Source organism: Rhodnius prolixus, unplaced genomic scaffold, assembly GCF_049639745.1.
Source record: "Rhodnius prolixus isolate KJV_2025 unplaced genomic scaffold, Rpr scaffold_8, whole genome shotgun sequence".
Classification (NCBI taxonomy): Eukaryota; Metazoa; Arthropoda; class Insecta; order Hemiptera; family Reduviidae; genus Rhodnius; species Rhodnius prolixus.
This window is the reverse complement of record NW_027411593.1, coordinates 36682217-36700740: the sequence shown is the minus strand read 5'-3', so window position 1 is coordinate 36700740 and position 18524 is coordinate 36682217. Positions and strand designations below refer to the sequence as shown.

General features: G+C 35.5%; 1 protein-coding gene and 1 non-coding gene across 4 annotated transcripts in view; both read right to left on the bottom strand.

Moving 5' to 3' along the window:
• SKIP (Shal K[+] channel interacting protein) overlaps positions 1 to 18524 on the bottom strand; it is a 352744-nt gene that overhangs the window by 72304 nt on the left and 261916 nt on the right. The window lies entirely within an intron of this gene.
• Positions 5760 to 5866, bottom strand: LOC141451580 (U6 spliceosomal RNA). Its single transcript, XR_012456898.1, has one exon. It is a non-coding gene; the product is annotated as a U6 spliceosomal RNA (small nuclear RNA).

Below are 18524 nucleotides of genomic sequence, written 5' to 3'. Positions count from 1 at the left end.
AATTTCTTTTGCGCTTCTACTATTGTATTTGACAGAATGACCAAATCGTCGGCAAATAAAAGGGCGTTTAAATCGGTTAGCTCATCAATAGCGATACCGCTAGTGCCATCCGTCTTAAGGCACTTAACTATATCATGGACGAACAACGAGAAAAGTAATGGAGAAATAACATCACCCTGTAATATTCCCTTAGTTAATTCTATCTCTTGATTTTCAAGTTTAATTTTAGATTTACTATAAATATTTTTTATTAAATTTATCATTTTTACACTTACACCAATCTGTGCTAACTTCTGAAACAATATAATGTGATTAACGGTGTCGAAAGCCCGTTTAAAATCTACAAAGATGGCAACGAGCGATCTTTTATCAAGCCTAAGGCTTATGTTTATTGCCGAACTGAGCACGAATATATTGTCGGTGCATCCCCTATTACTTCTGTTTCTCTTTACATTCTCTAATCTAGTAAAGTTATAATTTAGATATAGTATACTGTAGGTAATATAATTAGCAGAATATATCTGTGCAGGTTATTGTTTTGTTCTTTGTCTTTAGTCGTTTTTCTCGAACCTGCAGGACCGTAATGAAAAAGACAAAACTATCTACGAAATAGAATGCAAAGACTGTCACCCAAAAAAAAATATATAGGAGGAACAAACAACCCAGTATTTAGAACACAACAAAAAGACTCGAATTACTTAAAACTGAAAAAGAACACCACAGCGCTCTCCTTACACAGCACAGAAAATCATCCCACTTCCGATTTTCCAAACACAAAAACTCTGTAATCAGAGACGAACTCATCAAAAAAAAAAGAAGATGAAAGTGCTAGAAATGATTTACATATCAAAGACTGAAAATAGTCTAAATTTAAAAAAATGGATACGTACAATCTAAACAACATGTACGCCAACTTAATACAAAACACGTAAAGAACATCTTTTTTAACAATTTTGGCAACACTGACCTGTTCATAAACCCATAACATTTTATTTTAAAGCGACCAAACTCAGTACAGATTAAAGTAGTACTCAGCCTTTGATGTTAAAAAAGTCAAAAAAAAAAAAAATTAATATTGTGAACTAGCATAAAGTAAAGCAATAATTTTTGAATGCCCTTGAAGTTGTACCAATAATAATTATTGCATTTAGCTGTTTTAAATAAAAATTTAATGATTTAGAACACAATCCTTGAAAGATTTAAATTCTAAACATCCACTAATCCAGGGTATGCAGATGCTCCTGAACGTTGGAAAAAGGACTAACGCTTCATTTGTTTAGATGCCCGGTCACTCTCGGATACAAGGTAACATTGCTGCAGATGCTGCAGCTAAAGAAGCGACCAGGATGACAGTTTTAATGGAGAGGAATTTACCAAAAAGACATAATTCGCAAAGTAAATAAATTCTGGACATAGTTTAATTTTAAATATTATGTCTTTCACTTTCCTAAAAATAAATTAAAGAAATTTAGTATAAATAAAGAATAGCCATTGTTCTAATAATCCAAAAATTAATCTTAAAATCAGAGTTGATTCTGCTGAAATTCGGAGAGTTGACACTATAAAAATATTTTTCAGCAAGGCCTGAATACTGAACTTCACTGAACAGAAAAAGATAACTGCTATTGGTTATTTAGCTGGATACCTAGGGCTACAATGTGGGTAGTAAATCGACTCCAGCAAGTATGAGAAAGGGAGTAACTTTGGTCTAATCTTATTTTAGGATTATGTGCAGTTCACTCGCGAATGGTTCCATTATAAAGATATCTGCTGGTGCCAAAGTTGGAATCCAGGATTTTCGCTCACACCAAAACTGGACGTTTGTATTGTCAAGATATAAGCCCGTATGGGGCAGCAAAATCGGGTGCTAATGTTAAGTATCCAGCTTCTTTGGTAGATTCCCTTTTCAGGCGAGCTTTTCTAATCCAGAAACCTAGTTAGTGTTCCGAGCATTTTTTAGAACGTCCCCTTAATAGTTTTTTTAAAAAATGACGAAGAATAGTGGCCAAGAAGGAGCTCAGGCATTCTGAAGCAAAAAATCAAAATAAATTGTCTCTTAACTTTCTAGCTTCAAAACCCGGTTCCTTTGAGTTTCTAATTATTCCCGGAAGTTGACTACAACTTAGATTCGCTTTAAAAAAGACTTTTGAGGGGAAAGTGTGATGTTCCTATGGATTATCACAATTTCGACTTAATCTTTGGTACTTTAAGGGTCGAAGTGGATGTCAACATCATTATTTTAATTATTTATTTGTCTTTTGTTAGGATTTTAATTTACTGTTTGATTTTATACTATTAACTTGTTTAAAAAAAGACAAAATCAATAGCCTAAGTCCGTCTGAGGAGTATCATATTAATATAAATTAACAGTAATTCTCCTAATCGCTACCAGACGTGTGCGACTTCGACTTAGAAGAATGGGTGAAAACGAAGTGGTTAAAACCCGTTGGATTGATTACCACTTAAAATTATTAATTCTACAACATTCGTTCAAGTTGAGAAATAGTGAAAAAAGATTAAGCTGAAATAAGAAATGCTGGCAAATGTGCCGTACTTAAAGATGATAAACTTGTTGTGAAAGATTCATAATCAAATACAAGTCAACCCCAAAAAGGGTTCGTCATCAAATTCATCAAAAATCAAAAAAGACCAATGGAGGTATATCAGAGTTTGTTCATTCGAGAAAGAAGATTAAATATGAAGAAAAAAGACCACAATTAGGAAAAAAACATTTTGCGCACTTAATATTACAGATCGACAAAATGTTCGGAGAGCAGTTTAATAGGCGTTTACTGTGGTGGCAGAAGGAGAACAGATCTTTAGGATGTGGACATCAATTTGTACTTCAGTGGACTCCCATTTGGGGCCGGGTAAGAATAGTCCCAAGGTATCCCCTGTCTGTCGTAAGAGGCGACTGATAGGGGACGTGTACAGAATACCATCTTCATCTGGAATGGTGTAGTAAGTCCAAGCTGGCACCAGGAGGGTGTAGAGAAACCGTAAGTCACGGTACGTATCCATGACTGGGCCAGTGACCATTCTAGGCCTTTAAGTAGGACTCATAGTCTCTCTACGTAATGGTACCACGGGATCGTGAGTCAGTCCGCTCGAGTGCTGTCTGCAGGCTCACCAGAGTTGAAGAAAGGTTTCGTGGTGGTCGAGGTATTGCAATGATGATGGGTAGAGTCCCTGTGATCTATTGCCTGGAGGGAGGATGGTTGTTACGCCAACTTCTCATTCGCCACGAGAACATGTATCTCAGTGGACATTTAGCAACAATAACTTGGATTTTGGCCTCGTAGCAAGTCATCTTAATTGCATCCCAGATCGGTTTCAGACTCTCGTCCATTGTCAGGGGTAGATTAATCAGATTGGTGTAGAGATTTTTGACTTCACTTATGATACTGACTCACAACTACCCTCGCTGACTGTATGAGGGAGGTTACATGCTAAGTATGTGTGTTATACAAAATGTTAATGGATGTAAAGCATTTAGAAAAAATAATGAAATTAAAAAATTAAATAAATCTGTAACTTGTTTAAGGGTTCTGTTCTTTTAAATATTGTTATTTAAATATTGTTATTTAAATATTGTTATTTAAATATTGTTATTTAAATAACAAACAAATTCCATAAAGATAACCAAACTTGAAAAAATGACTACACAATTCCCACAAGGGCGTGCATGTCGAAAAAATTGTATAACAAAGTGAAAAATTGCCTATTTTCTCCAGGCAAGCTTCTACCTCCAACTACTGGGATAGAGGGTCCGATATGTTCACGTACACCCTTATGTTTATATAAAAGTTTATCTAAAGGACGGAATCTAAGAATTGGTAATCATTTGTATTTCTATTGAAACATTTTATAGAATATAACAGAGCTTACTTAGTAAAGCGAAATAACAAGGCAAACAACAATGCGGTAATTGTTCTACTACTATAAAACTATTTAGCACTTTGCAGTTCTCATTAAGTCATCATCATAAGCCACCAGCTGACTAGCTAGTTGGCCAGTAATTAACATCAAGAGACAACCCTGCAAAGCCACCAACATCTTATCTAGTTATGACATTCAACTTTACTGTTAATTGCTATGAACATCACTGAAGTTCTGATAACAAGATCCAAAGCTCCATATAATGATAAAAATGCTTTTTAACTAAGTGTATTGTGAACAAGAGTTTAAATTAGTTTTGAAATTACTCCAGCAAATGAACATTAGCTAAGGGTTTTGTGGAACGAAACTGTTAAGACGCTTATTTGGATCAATTAGTGAAGGAGACACAATGTGCAACTATACTTAAGCTACAACTCTGTTATTGGCGCTATCTTTTCAAGTAAATAAATTAAGTTAAAGGAAATCTTCGGGGGCCAATCAAATGCTATGTTTTCCAACAATAATCCTGTTAAGTAAGGAAGCAAAATAGTGGCATAATATGCTGATAGTATATACAAAGATGGAAGAAGACAGCGACACAATTAACCAAGCAACACCGTGCAGCGGAAACGCTTATTGGAAAGATACATTTCACTAGAAAATGAGAGCACTTAGGCAAGTGAGTGCGGTTTACGCTTTGGAGAGGTTTTAATGTAAATAGGACTACCAATAAGACACTATTCGCATCCTCTGGAGCGCAAAGTAGTTCATGCTTTCTCACTATCCTACATTAAAAGGGAGTACTTTGAGGCAAACACAAATCTACTTATATCCAAATAGATATTGAGAGAATTTCAAAATTTAATTTGTACAAAAACCACTATGCCAAAACAATAATTGCATCACTTACAAACAAAATAAAAGCATCACTCCAATAAAACTTGATAGACGACACCTCAATGGCACTTACAACTTTTTGAAGCAACTTAATACTTTTTTTCAAACCTTCAAAGCGAACATAAATAAGAGTTTGGTCAATTTATTTGCAAATAAATAAATAATTCTTGAGTGAGCATGCGCACTACTCTCTCTCCTGCCAAAATTCATAAACTCCTAATTAAATTCAGAGTTCCTGAAACTATGAATTTTTACCAGATTTGCTTCACTATAATTTTATCCCACATAAAGCAGAAGCTAAAGTACCAATTTTATTTATTTATTTTACCATCTATTGCAATTATGGAGATGGGGCGCCACGGTAGCCGAGCGGTTAGAGGCGAGACCTGCGAAGCTAATATGTATTGTGGTACTGGGTTCGATTCCCGGTGTTTAGGCCTTGGATTTTATTTAATTGTTAATAAAAAGAAATTTACAGTAAAGTATGTTTGCTAGTCGCCTCCGTTCACGACACCTAATCGGTAGTTAGACGTTAAGCCCCGCCTGAAAAAATCGGCGATTACTTTACTTTTTACTTATGGAGATCTACAACCAGAAAAAAGTCCAATTAAGAGCACTTATGGGCAAGTGACATGGTAAGGATAACCTCTAAAGTGCTATTTTAAGAGATAGTATAGTGTTACCACTTACATTATTTTAACCGAGCTAAATGAGCTGCTAAAATTGAAAGGAAGTGGTTAAACGGAAGTTAGAATATTTTATTTTATCTCCAGTTATCCACATTTCCTCTTAAATAACTTTAAGTAATCATCTTCGGGTATCCAATGCGGTTACCACTGGTGGCTAATCCCTTTTCTCAATATTATTATAGTTATTTCAAAAATATCAAGTACTTCTTCATGCTTCTAACGTGTTTTCTAAGTTCTTTCTTTGAGGTAACTGCATAAGATTTTTTTTTTTTACTTTACTTAGCGTGGCGCCTAAAAAATGTGGAACGCTTCAGGATTTTGCGTGTCATCCTTGCGCAGGGGCCATGCTAATCTTCTCTGTATCGTTCTAATTTTAGTATATGCACCGCCGAAGCGAATACGAAATTATAAATTAGTTTTAGAATTAAGAAAAAGTAATGCCTATTTTTTTCAGGCAGGCCTTTACGTCAAACTACTGATTAGGTGACGTGGACGGAGGCGATTAGCAAACATACTTTACTATAAAAGTTCTGATATTAACCATTAAATAAAATCCAAGGCCTAAGACCGGAGAATCGAACCCATTAAACCATCTTAGCTTTGCGGGTCTAACCTATAACCGTTCGGCTATCGTGGCGCCTTATTAGTTTTAGTAAATGCTCCGCTAATGTTTACTTTGTGTACCAGATATAGTATTTGAAAAGATCATGTGAATAACACACTACAATATTTCTTTTATTAGCATCTGTTCACAGTTAGCACTCACAATTTGTACAGAATAAATTTAACATCTAATAAAAAAAAAAATATGATAAGACTGTCACGTAACAGTTATTCACATTTACTGTAAAAAAAAAAAATTATTTAACCAAAAGTTTAAAGATGTATTTAGTGTTTTTATAACTTCCAACTAAATGATAATGGCGCAGAAGTTAAAGAAAATAGGAGTAAAGTAGTGATGACGTAGAGCAACAGAGATGGCAAAGAGAAACAGTGGACAGTTTACAAGGAGATATTTTGAGAAAAGATCATAAAAGGAAGGAAACAACAAGACAGAAGAGCTACGTCATTTCCTCTAAAAACAATATGTACATTTCCTAGGGAAGTTTACCTTCTACACTGCTATTGCTGGGAATTTCTTTTATTTATTTATTTTTGTCTTGAACATTTTGTTTAGCTTATAAATTGTATTCTTTAAGGAAAACTAATATTTAACTAGAGACCCATTCAAATATTTATAACTTCAATTAAATGTAAACAACAAATTCTAATTGGGTGCAAATTTTTGTTGAGGAAGATACGCCATGGAAAAAATTGGGAGATGGGGGACATTCATTCATCTCTCAACTATTGCGAGATGTTCCTTGAAACTAAGCGAAGAGTTACCCCGTCCTCTAATAAGGATAAGGATCTAATAATGGAATTACAATCACAAGTTTCGAGGGGGCCTCTTACACATGGCTCCGATTGCTGTGATAATGCCCACTGTCAGTTTTCTTCCATTAACATGATTCCAACAAAATGAAAGCTTATTGGCTGTATTTCCCCGAAGGCCTCAGAAAAAAAAAAAATAAATAAATAAAAATAAGATTTTCTAGGGCAAATACACGTGATGAGAATCAAGATGATACGATGTGCATGATGATCAGAGGAGCGGAAGACCTTCCATTGTGACTGACGAAATTGTGGAAAAAATCGAAAATGCGCTCCGTGACGATCGCTCAGAATGAACTTTCTGCGATGTTTCCGCAAATCTCCAGATCTCTGCTACACGAAACCATCACAGAAACTCTCGGATAACGGAAGCTGTCCGCGAGGTGGGTCCCAAAACGAAGTGACAGACCTCGCGACACCACTTGAACACACTCGTACGATTAATAGCTTTATCACCATATCCAGTTTTCACCTCATTATAAACCTCAACCGGAGTTTTTCCCTTCCAAACGAGATAACGGATGGCGCCGCGTCTTTCCCGCACTTGGCGGGAGATTGGATTGACATTTTTCACGAATCCTATTGTCGCGCCGACATTTCTCATCGTACTGACCTCGAATCGATCTCGTTGCGGAGGGGAAGAATCAGGCTACACGGTACTGTAACTTTTATGCAGTTGTTAGTAACTAAACATGGGCTGTTTAAGAATAAGAAATAATGTATTTCTGACAAAAATTAGAAACGATTGCAAGCAATACTTCATCTTAGCTTTGGGTAAGAGACCAATAAAAACTATAGTTGCTTGTTTTCCTTAAAAGATAATGTTTGGTTCTAAGTTTCAAAAAAATACGTGTGCGTTTGTTCTGTGAATAATTTGGTTGAAATACCAAAGTAATGCAGAGACTTCTTTTAAGCACGAGGAGTGAATAAAGTGAATGAATGAAAAGCGCAAGGCTGATTTGAAATGGTTCCAGATTGCAGTAGATGAGCGTCAACTCCCGCACCCTCCACTCCAGATCACTTCCTCGGCTTTAGGAAAAGAAAAATAAAATTATTCCAGAAACGTCCGCATTAAGTGTGTGTTTCCCTTCTTTGACACTACTACGAAATCTACTTCATTCGCAACGCAATAACGTAGCACTGCTTGCTTGAGAAACCATTACAATAAGAAAGGCATCTCTCCCTAGTGACTGTACAAACAAAAAGGGCACTTCGTTGGCAGATATCGATACAATGCTCACAGATAGCGATTTCTCTCAGATATCGAGAAAGAGAGATAGAGATTGTGTCAGGAGAGCTTTCCCCGAGAGAGAGAGAGAGGAAATGCATTTTCATTTCTCCTGCTCTTGAGAGAAAGAACAGACATGTAATAAGATCTTCTTAATTCATCAGCAGTTTACGACAATCATTTTTGATTGATTTATTTATCAAATGATTCGAAATAAGAAACTATCACAGATTGAAAAATCTGGAACCTTACACAGATAGCAGCACAAAAAGGTTTCGATCAGATGAAATCGCATGAAAATTAATATGGGGCGATTGTAACCATTAATTCCAGGAGATGTAAATATGGGCGCCCCCAAAAGGCCAATTCCCATTAATTATTTTAATTTTATTTTTTTAAAAATTTGTAATTAAAAATAAATTAATTAAAATAAACCTAGTCTAGGCCTTCTATTTGTGGGGCCAGCACTAGAATTCAGAGAACTTCATTATAAATATTTATTGAAAAGAGGAGTGTGTTATTTTTGTCTTTGTTTCTAAATTTTGGTTCTTTTAGGTGTTTTTTGTTCGATTAGATCAGGTTACCTTTTTATATTAGTAGTAATAATGTATTTATATTTTTAGTTTTCAATTTAAGTTATTATTTATGATGTGTAATAAGATGATAGTTGATTTTACTTTATTTAAAATTATTTGTGCAGGGTAATACCCTGAAAACAAATACAAATTATTTATTATTTTATTATAATCGATTAAATGTGTTTCATTTTTTTTTTTTTCTCATGGTTTACATTATTAGGAACTTACTTCAACAAATTATTGTATATTGTGCTAAGCGACCTGGCAAAGAATTTAATTTTATACGTGGAATTTTAAACCGTATTTAACAAACAATACCGCCCAGAATTTAAACTGCTATTGTAAAAGGTTTGGTTAGATTTAGATTTACTCGGCGGGACGGGACCTATGCCCCACGGCTACAAGAGGCTTATTGTGCCTTCCCTCTAAGGGTACGTTTACAACGGAGCTGTGAGTATAGATGATAGCAGAGATGATAACTGATAGAGTAAAATATAAAATCGCTGATTAGTGTGCAAAACGGAGCTGTGATACATGCAAAATGCCCGAGTAGTGAAGAAGAGTTTTTATGTTCAGCAGCCACGAAATGGTATATTTTAAAGAGAAAACGCTTTAGAAAATATCATGTACATACCATAAATAAAAAACAAAGTACTTTGGGCGAATTTCACCATTTATATAAGGAACTTACGAAATTATCCGGATCGTTTTATTGAATATGTGAGGATGGGTCCACCCACATTCGTCTATATTTTAGAAAAAATAAGGTCAAAATTAAGAAAACGTTGGAAAAATTGTCATGGAAATCCTATAACCATAGAAGAAAAACTAGTGATTACTCTTAGGTTAGTAATGATTTTATTGAAAAAAAAACACATGATACACATGAAAATAAATGTAAGCACGATTTAAAAAACAAAATATTGTTTAAAAGTAAATAATAAAAAATAATGAGTAAAGACAGCACTAATTAATTTTTCGACGTCCATTTTGAAGCTCCGATACTGGAGTTCAGCTAGCAGAAAAATGAAAAATTCAATTCTATCATCTATGCTCGTTTATAGCAGCGAGTATGAGTCACTAGTCGAAGCTTCGTTGTGCACGCTCACATAAGAATGTACTAGATTAAAACTGTCCGGTAGGACAGTTGTATAAGGGTTGACCATCAAAAACTGCACGAAAAAGCGTAACGTTGAAAAACACCCAACTTTGACAATTTTTTTCTATTTTTCTATAAAAGATAAAATTCCCAAATTTTCTTTATAATATAGGGCAAATCCTCCTTTATAACTGTAATTTTTTTGCAACCACCCAGATCTAATAGGTTTCGAGAAAAAAGTTGCCGAAAATGAGCAAAAACGGCTTTTTCAAAAAATGTTCTTGTTCTTGTTCTTCTTCTTCTTCTTCTTGTTGTTGTTGTTGTTGTTGTTACCTTTTTTGTAAACAACGTAGCGCCTAAACGCGTGAACCGATTTTCATGAATGAGGTGTCATTCGATTCGGAATTTTATGTAGATGTGCCTTTTGGGGGTTTCGGCCCTGTACATCGAATGGGAGAGGAGTTAGCCCCCTTTATGTAAGGCCCCCTCCAAAATTATTATTACTAATTACTCTGTAAATCTTGGCCCGATTTTGATAAAATTTGGTAGGATGATAGGGTTAGGGCTCCCCTACCTAACAATAAAGCGACGATCTGCTCTTACACTTGTTAAGGGGAAGTATAGCAATCGTTTCAAATTATCGACACGTGAACCGATTTTCATGAATGAAGTGTCATTCGAATCGAAATTTTGTACAGATTTGTACTTTAAAAGTCTCGACGCTATGCCTCATAAGGAGGGGAGTTCGCCCCACCCAAATAAGGCCCTTTCTAAAACTATTATTACCAATATTTCTACAAAGCTTAGTCCGATTTTGATAAAATTTAGCACGAAGAAGTGATTAAAGCTCCTCTATGTGGCTGTGAAGTGCCATCATGCTCTTACACCTACTAAGAGGAAGTACTGCAATCGTTAAAATTATCAATGAGTGAACCGATTTACATCAATGAATTGTCGTTCGATTCAAAATCTTTGCCTTTTAGGGAGAAGTACTGTAATCGCAGTTTATTTTTCTTGCTCCTCTTAAAAGGAAGTACTGAAATCGCAGTTTAATTTTGCTATTTACGTACAAATACCTTCCTATTTTATTCAAAACGCTTTCTCAAAAAAATGGTTATTGAGGATGGTTTGGGGACCGCAACTATAACCATTCTTTAAAAAGATCTCTCCAGTGGAAGTTACGGTTCCGATTTAACACCTTATCAGGTTATAATGATAGAATAGCTTATTCCAAATTTTAAAAAATCTGTAAAGCAGACGTAACTTTGCAAATAGACAAAAAGGAAAATCTATCCAAAAGGTACAAAAATCTCCTTAACAAAAACTTACAGTTTTAAAAGTTAAGTATAAGGGTTGATTAAACGCCAAAAGGTACACAAATCAGCAGTTTCCAACATTTCATTAATACTTCATTGATATAATTTAAGTAATTTTACTGCATTAACTTTTCCTTCACATTTTTTAGAATTTATTAGATGTCACAGACCCTTATGCTGGCCAGTTCATTCATAATATTTTTTTATTATAATTATGATAAAATGAGTGATGAATTATTCTGAGTAGTCACATATACATGCATGTTAAAGTAGAAAAAAACAAAGTTAGAGTCGGCCACTTTTTAAATTTCAATCACGGAGGATTCAAAACAATATTTCAGTCTTAAATTCGTCTTACCGAAATATTCGAAATATTTTATATTTTTTATAACGTTTTCTTTTTCACCTGTGATTAATAGTTTGATTATTATAGATAAATAGATATTACAGTCAATCTAAGTTAAATGGTGTGCTACTTGAGTAAATATTTTGTAGACGAAAATGGCCAGCATAAGGGTCTGTGACATCTAATAAATTCTAAAAAATGTGAAGGAAAAGTTAATGCAGTAAAATTACTTAAATTATATCAATGAAGTATTAATGAAATGTTGGAAACTGCTGATTTGTGTACCTTTTGGCGTTTAATCAACCCTTATACTTAACTTTTAAAACTGTAAGTTTTTGTTAAGGAGATTAATCTATAAGCGCTGATGCATCACTGCTATCATCTCCGCTATCATCTATGCTCACAGCTCCGTTGTGAACGTACCCTAAGTCTAGTAGATGAAACCTCCCCTTCTAAGAAAGTTGAAAGCTTTCCCTATCAGTTCCTTCTGCGCTACAATCTCCTCTGGTCTTAAGGTGCCAAAGATTTCGTAGCGCAGCCTCTCGATTGCAAAGCAATCGAATAACAGGTGAGAGGCCGTTTCTTCTTTTTCCCGGCACAATCTGCACATGGGTTCCGAGCTAAAAAGGTTTGATTAGACTAGTTAGAAGTATAAAGACAGTCAGGTTATACGGGTTTTGCATACCTATTCATATAATCTAGGAAGCAGTGAGGCCGAGAGGTAAGAGGTGAGGAGGACCCGGCCAACCAATAAGATTCACTGTAAGGAGCGCCATAGGCAATGGGTAATCCAAGTTGGATTTTATTTAATGAATAAAAAATTAAAAAAAAAAAAATTACAGTAAAGTATGTTTGTTAGTCGGCTCAGTCCACGAAACCTAATTTGCTAGTTGGACGTAAAGCCCACCTGAAAAAATAGGCGATTTCTTTGCTTTCTTTTAGTGAGTAATCACAAATCAGTTTCAGAGTAATGAGTTATATTATTTCCAGCTATTCAGGCCCATTTAAAACTTAAGACTTGGAATAATTAAACATACAATCATTATCCTAAACATTATTAGGGAAGATAATCAGATTGGGAGACTGGCTTTTATTTTTTTAAACAGCAAGGGTATCGAAACTATATGAAGTTTGATTACGTCCGGTGCCTTTTTTAGTTAGTACACACTGCCGGTCTCCGGAAAATGTTTTCCCTTTACAGCCAAGGGACTTGAGAAAGAATATAAAAACTTATGTTGAGTATCAATTGAAAAAAAAAAATGACAGTAATGCTGTCAAGAATCTATTATGTACAAAATAATTACTGGTTTAATTTTAATGAGCAGGAAATATAAGTATATACTTGTTTTTCAGAGAATGGGTAAACTATTCTGCAGCAGGTTTCCACTAATGAGACCATCGCTGTATGATGATGAGGAAAAGAAAAGAATGAAGAAACAGAAAAAGGAAGGAAAGCACAGAACTAGAGCTGGGGGGGTACGGAAAACCTGCCAGGTTTTTTATTGCGCCGAAACTGTAGAATGGGGAAAATGGCTTAAGGGTGTGACAGAGACAAAGAGGGGTGTCCACTTTTTCAGTGTCCTGGCACACAGGAAAGAAGCAAGGATTACCAGCTTGGCCACAGCAATTAAAGTCAAAAAACTTGAGGGGAGCTCTGTTGTACGAAATAAGCGGAAAGCGAGAGAAAAGGATGAAGGGCGAGCGGAAAGGTGTACTTCAAAAGGCAGGAGTATGCCTCTTGGGGTAAGGGATGAAAAAGCCCTAGTCCTTTTTCCACTAACACTAGGTACAAGGCTAAACCATCAAGAGCGTTCTTTCTACATTCCCAACTTTTCGCCAGAAGGTTTTCCCGAGGTAAGGACCTGGGAAATAACACAGAGGTTTTTCCTTCCACGGAAGCCAACCTCACTAGCAGTCTCTCATAGCTGTACCCCCAACCACAAATTTCCCTTGTGAGAAATAAAATATGAAAACATGGGGCGTGAAATTGTGTCTAACGAGATGGGACCAGCAGCTTGCATCCAGTGAGCAGAGAGAAAGGGTAAAACAGTGGGAGGCGAGCACTGGGTCTGGACGAAGTATCCCCAAACGTTGCCAGGGACTTCAACCGAAAAACAAGTAGAAGAGAGAAGAAGATTTCCTAGGGTCGTTTTTTACAAACTAATTAAGAAGTGACTCTAAAAAAGGATAGTGTGTGTGTTTGTGTGAGTGGTGAATCAGGATGAGGGACTGCGAAGTCCTCTCTCAACTTCGAGTAGGAAAAGGAGAGAGATAAGGTCCAACAGGACTAATATGAGTGAGTGGAGGAGCGGGGGGAGGAGCAATGCTGTAGAGGATGTTCTTCATTTATGAAGACATCGTCGAAGATTCCTTGCATGAGTAGCCCAAGAGATATACCTGGTGTTAGTGTCTGTGGCCTTCAGATCTCCTCTTTCCAAATCTTCTCCTCTCTTCTGAAGATATTTTAATAAAATCTCTTTCCTACTGAGAGGAGTTTATTGTAAAGTTATACTCTCGCCTCCCCGAACATCCATTTATGGTAATGGAACAGCAAGGAAGCGCTAAACAGACAAGAAACTGTATAAGGAAATTGTGATGCAAATTAACTTAGAAAAGTGAAAGCTAAAAATACAAAAAGACAAACATCCTTTCTCTTTTGCAACAGGATACTGTAAAAACCTCTCAATCCCAAATAATCAGCGAAACAGAATTATTAGCATCCATTATCCATATCCACCTTTTTTTGGTGAGAAAAAATTCGAAGGGAACCTCACTGGAGTGAAATAACCTGACCATTCAAGGAAGTTTTTACTGGGATTTATCCTTTGCAGAACAATAATTTTTTTAAATATTGAATTATTCTCCTACTTCTCAAATTCAATAATAAATTGTTTTGATTTTTTTAAAAAAAGAGACCTCTTCATGAAATTTGCAACTGCAACTAGTTTGTCCCAAACTTTGTAGTATATATAGTAAATTAATAAAATGTGGCCAAGATCCACAGTAATATGGTTGATGGTAAATCCGCCGTAGTATTGTTTACTGTATCCCTGACGGGTACCGGATTTTCACCCATCATTAGAGATACATTTATCAGTTTGAGGCTGAGAATCATTGAAGTAGAATTCTCTGATTTTAATTCGTGACTAGTTTTGGAATTAATAAAATATTTATTTGTTGTTTCTTCTGAATTCCGGAGAATATTCATAAATTTATGCTTGCAATTTTTATTGCGCTTGTTATAACTGTGGAATAGCATAACTATTGGAGCTGGAATTTCCGAGCTCGGCCTTCCAAAGAATGCATGATAATCCGTTGAGAAGAATGACGTATTTCCAACTCTAAATGATCCCAATCTAGATCAATTCTTCCATGTCTTTAACTTTTCTTAGCACTATGATTTATTCTAAGGTGGCCAGCACGGCCTCACCTGGAAGACACCCCAAAGGCTGATGTGAACGTTGGGTAAACTATAGTGCCAAGTTCAGAGCTCATTTGAATACCAAAAAAAGTAAAGTATTGCCTATTTTTACAGGCGGGCTTTACATCCATGTATGAAATTAGGTATTAAGGACGGAGGCGACCAGCAAACTATAAATTTCTCCAATTAACCATTATATCAAGGCCTAGATACTACGGGGAATCGAACCCAGTACAAAGAATACTTCTTAGCTTTGCGGGCCACTAACCTCTCTCGGCTATCTTGGCGCCTAGTTGATTTAAATGTACAGGGTGTACACGGAGGAGAAATCGAAACTTCGGGAGGTGGTTCAGCAGCTCAAATGCAACAAAAAATATTCTCTATTCACTATGGCCCTATTCTCAATAGTGTCGCAAGATATTTGCGTATAAAAATGGCCGTAACTTTTCTATCCTTTATCCTACAACAAATCTGCTTATTCCAAACGAAAGAGCATTAAATTATTATTTAATATAACCGAAGTAAAGAAATACAGTAGCAACAAAACATAGTAGTAATAAAATACAATAGGTTGGTGCTACCTAAAATCGCTACAAAAATTGTTCGAATTATTCAAACAAAGAAGTGGCAAAGAATTGTGGCAAATTTTTTGTTTCTTGACTACAATTGTTTGTGCAACTTATCTTAATGACGTAATGGAGGGGTTTTTTCATCAAAGTTAATTAATGATAATTCAAAAATATAAAGGTTATTTTCTTTTTGTTCCTTTTCCAAAAATTGACATACGAGTGAATTGATAATTTGATATATCAGTGAAAAGTCGGTTACGCAACATCCCAGTTTTTTGCATTTACACCCCTCTGTTCGGGGTAGGGTTTTTTCTGTAATTGGGTGCCACCTTGATTCATTAATCACTGAAAAAATATAGTTGAAAATTATAACAAAAAATCATTGAGAACGAATTTTTTAGGCAATAAAGTAAAAATTTCATTGTTTATAAGAAACGTTTTGAGGCTCTGGGTTAAGCAGATTTATAGGAAATTTAATGTTTTTTCGTTTGGAATAAGCAGATTTGTTGTAGGATAAAGGATAGAAAAGTTACAACCGTTTTTATGGTGGAAAACGTGAATATCGACGGTTAAAATGCAAATATCTTGGACACTATTGAGAATCAGGCCAAAGTGAAGAGAATATTTTTGGTTGCATTTGAACTGCTGAATCACCTGCCGAAGTTTCGACCACTCATCCGTGTGCAAACTGTACAATAATGATAAAAAATGTAAAAATTCAAAATTAAACAAATAGTTATTTATGTAGTAATTGAGCGAACCTGTTTATTATTCTGGACCTAAAAGCCTAATTCCGTCAGAAATAGCGTCTTTAAAAAATTCAAATGATAGCGAAAGGTTTAAAGTTAAAAGGCCGATGAAATGCTCAACATAGTCAACCTTAGGGTAGGCTATGTAAAGCGATGTAAATCACCTCTATCGTGAGAAGGTTTTTTTAAACGTGTCAAAGGTGATAAAAGTCATATACAGTTAATTATAAGACAGAATTATGCAAAAGCATTTCAAGAGTGCGTGAAAAGAGAGGCGGCCTCTCTACCTGTGGGATATGTCGCTGGGTCACCCAGTGGGCTTCTTCTTCTTTATGTTACTCCTCCTCTTCCAACTTTATGGTTAATATTTTAATCTCTATGGTAATTATTAGAGTAGAAGCTATGAACTAAATGCCTTCATAGTTTACTTTGAGTACTCTACATTTAGCTATATTATCTCCGACATAGCATGTTTTAGCTTTTATCCTCGCTCCGGGTTCAGTTTTAGGATCCAATATTATTTAACATTTACAGGCATTATGTAAACAACCAACTGATATCATGATAGTGGCCAAACGCGGACTCGTACAACACCATTTTCTCTCAACATACAACATACAGATTCTTGCTTAACTGAACTACAAACTGTAGTTACCACCTTAACTGACTTGGCTTATGGGACTAGAAGGACCCAAATTAATACAGTGTAAACTCATTCCTAGATGTTCTTTAAGAGATTTGAGGCTGCTGCTAACAGCCCAGCGAATCCATTAAGTATCTGGAAGGATTAAGTATACTTAGATGGAAGGATCACTTGGCGCATTTCTGTACAAAATCCAAATTAAACTGGTGCATGCCACATTATCTTACACTCTTATTGACACGCAAGGTTAAAAAATTAAATGTAAAATATGGCCTAATATTATTTTATAGCTCCTAATTACGCCCATTAATTTGATACCCTTGGTGAAGGGACAGGGCAGCAGCAGACTGCTTCGTAAACAAAATACTTGTCATCTAACAAATAAACTACCCAAAACATTAATAGACTCACCCTGATACGTCACAAACAATCACAAATCCAAAAATAAGGGCTCGGTATTCCCAATAATAAAGATTTGTTAATAAACTTCTATATTAAAACTTTCTGGATTCAATTAAAATCTTCTAAAAATATGAAGTATAGGAAGTCCCTATTTCCAAAACCGTCGCTTGCATCTTAGCCTTATCTGAAAATTGATAGAAATTATTATTCACAGAAACAAAAAATACTAAGTGAAAATTTGTTATCCAAAATTAACAACTTAAATATTCAAAAAGCTGTTGGTTACAAGATGTTGGTTACAAGTGCGGCTAGTCCTAATTTGAACATGAAAGAGTACTAGTTAAAACACAACTTCCGCCCGCTACACGCGTATTATAGACTTACACGCCAACACCAACATGGACTATATAGAACACTACATCAGGTACCTCGCTACTGGTTTTTTCAGCAAATGCGAATCCAGCCACAACCACCTCTGCAGAGGAATAGGTGACTATAATGTGGACACGGTGTTCAGAGGGACAGGAGAGTTAGGGACTCCCTGAAATGAAATCTTTCTTATAAGCTAGGGGTTTTTCATTGTTTTCCCCTTAGTATAGAATATAATTTAATAAATTTGTTGTAAGAAACTATGTCTGGAGGTTATTGTTCTCAACTGGCACTCCACTCTGTATATATGTACAATATGTATTTTATATGTGTAATACAAAATTTTTATCTATCTATCTAGTTAAAACCCACACAGATCTTAAAAGAGTATATATTAAAGAGCATTAGAAAGGAAAAATAAATAATAATAATGGTAAAGTAGAAAAGAGATTAGCAGAATGGCAATGCGGAGATGGCGGGATTGAATCCAGCTGCTACCCCTAAAGACGATCTCTTTCTAGAAGCCTCTTAAGACTCTCTATCGGGTGATGGACAGTTTGAAATGAAGAACACTGTGCTTAAAGCCGGCAATATACTGGAAAAAAGCTCCGGACTCCAAGCTCTGATCTTGATGCGCCTTAAAGTAAAGAAAATACTACTAATACTGGTAAATTTCGGTCTGGATCTGATTACAAAGAGAGTCACTGATATAGGCACACAAGTGATAATATTTTAAATTTAGATCTCTTTGCGGATTAGCGATGTTAACTGTTTCTCAAAGCCCTGTATACCATCACTACCTAAAGTGATGGGAACGTTGGTATTCATTTGTGCGCGCATATTAGTAATGTATGCGCGCGGGAAAAAGGTTTCAGTGAAACAGCCCCCAAGGTGATTAAATCCCG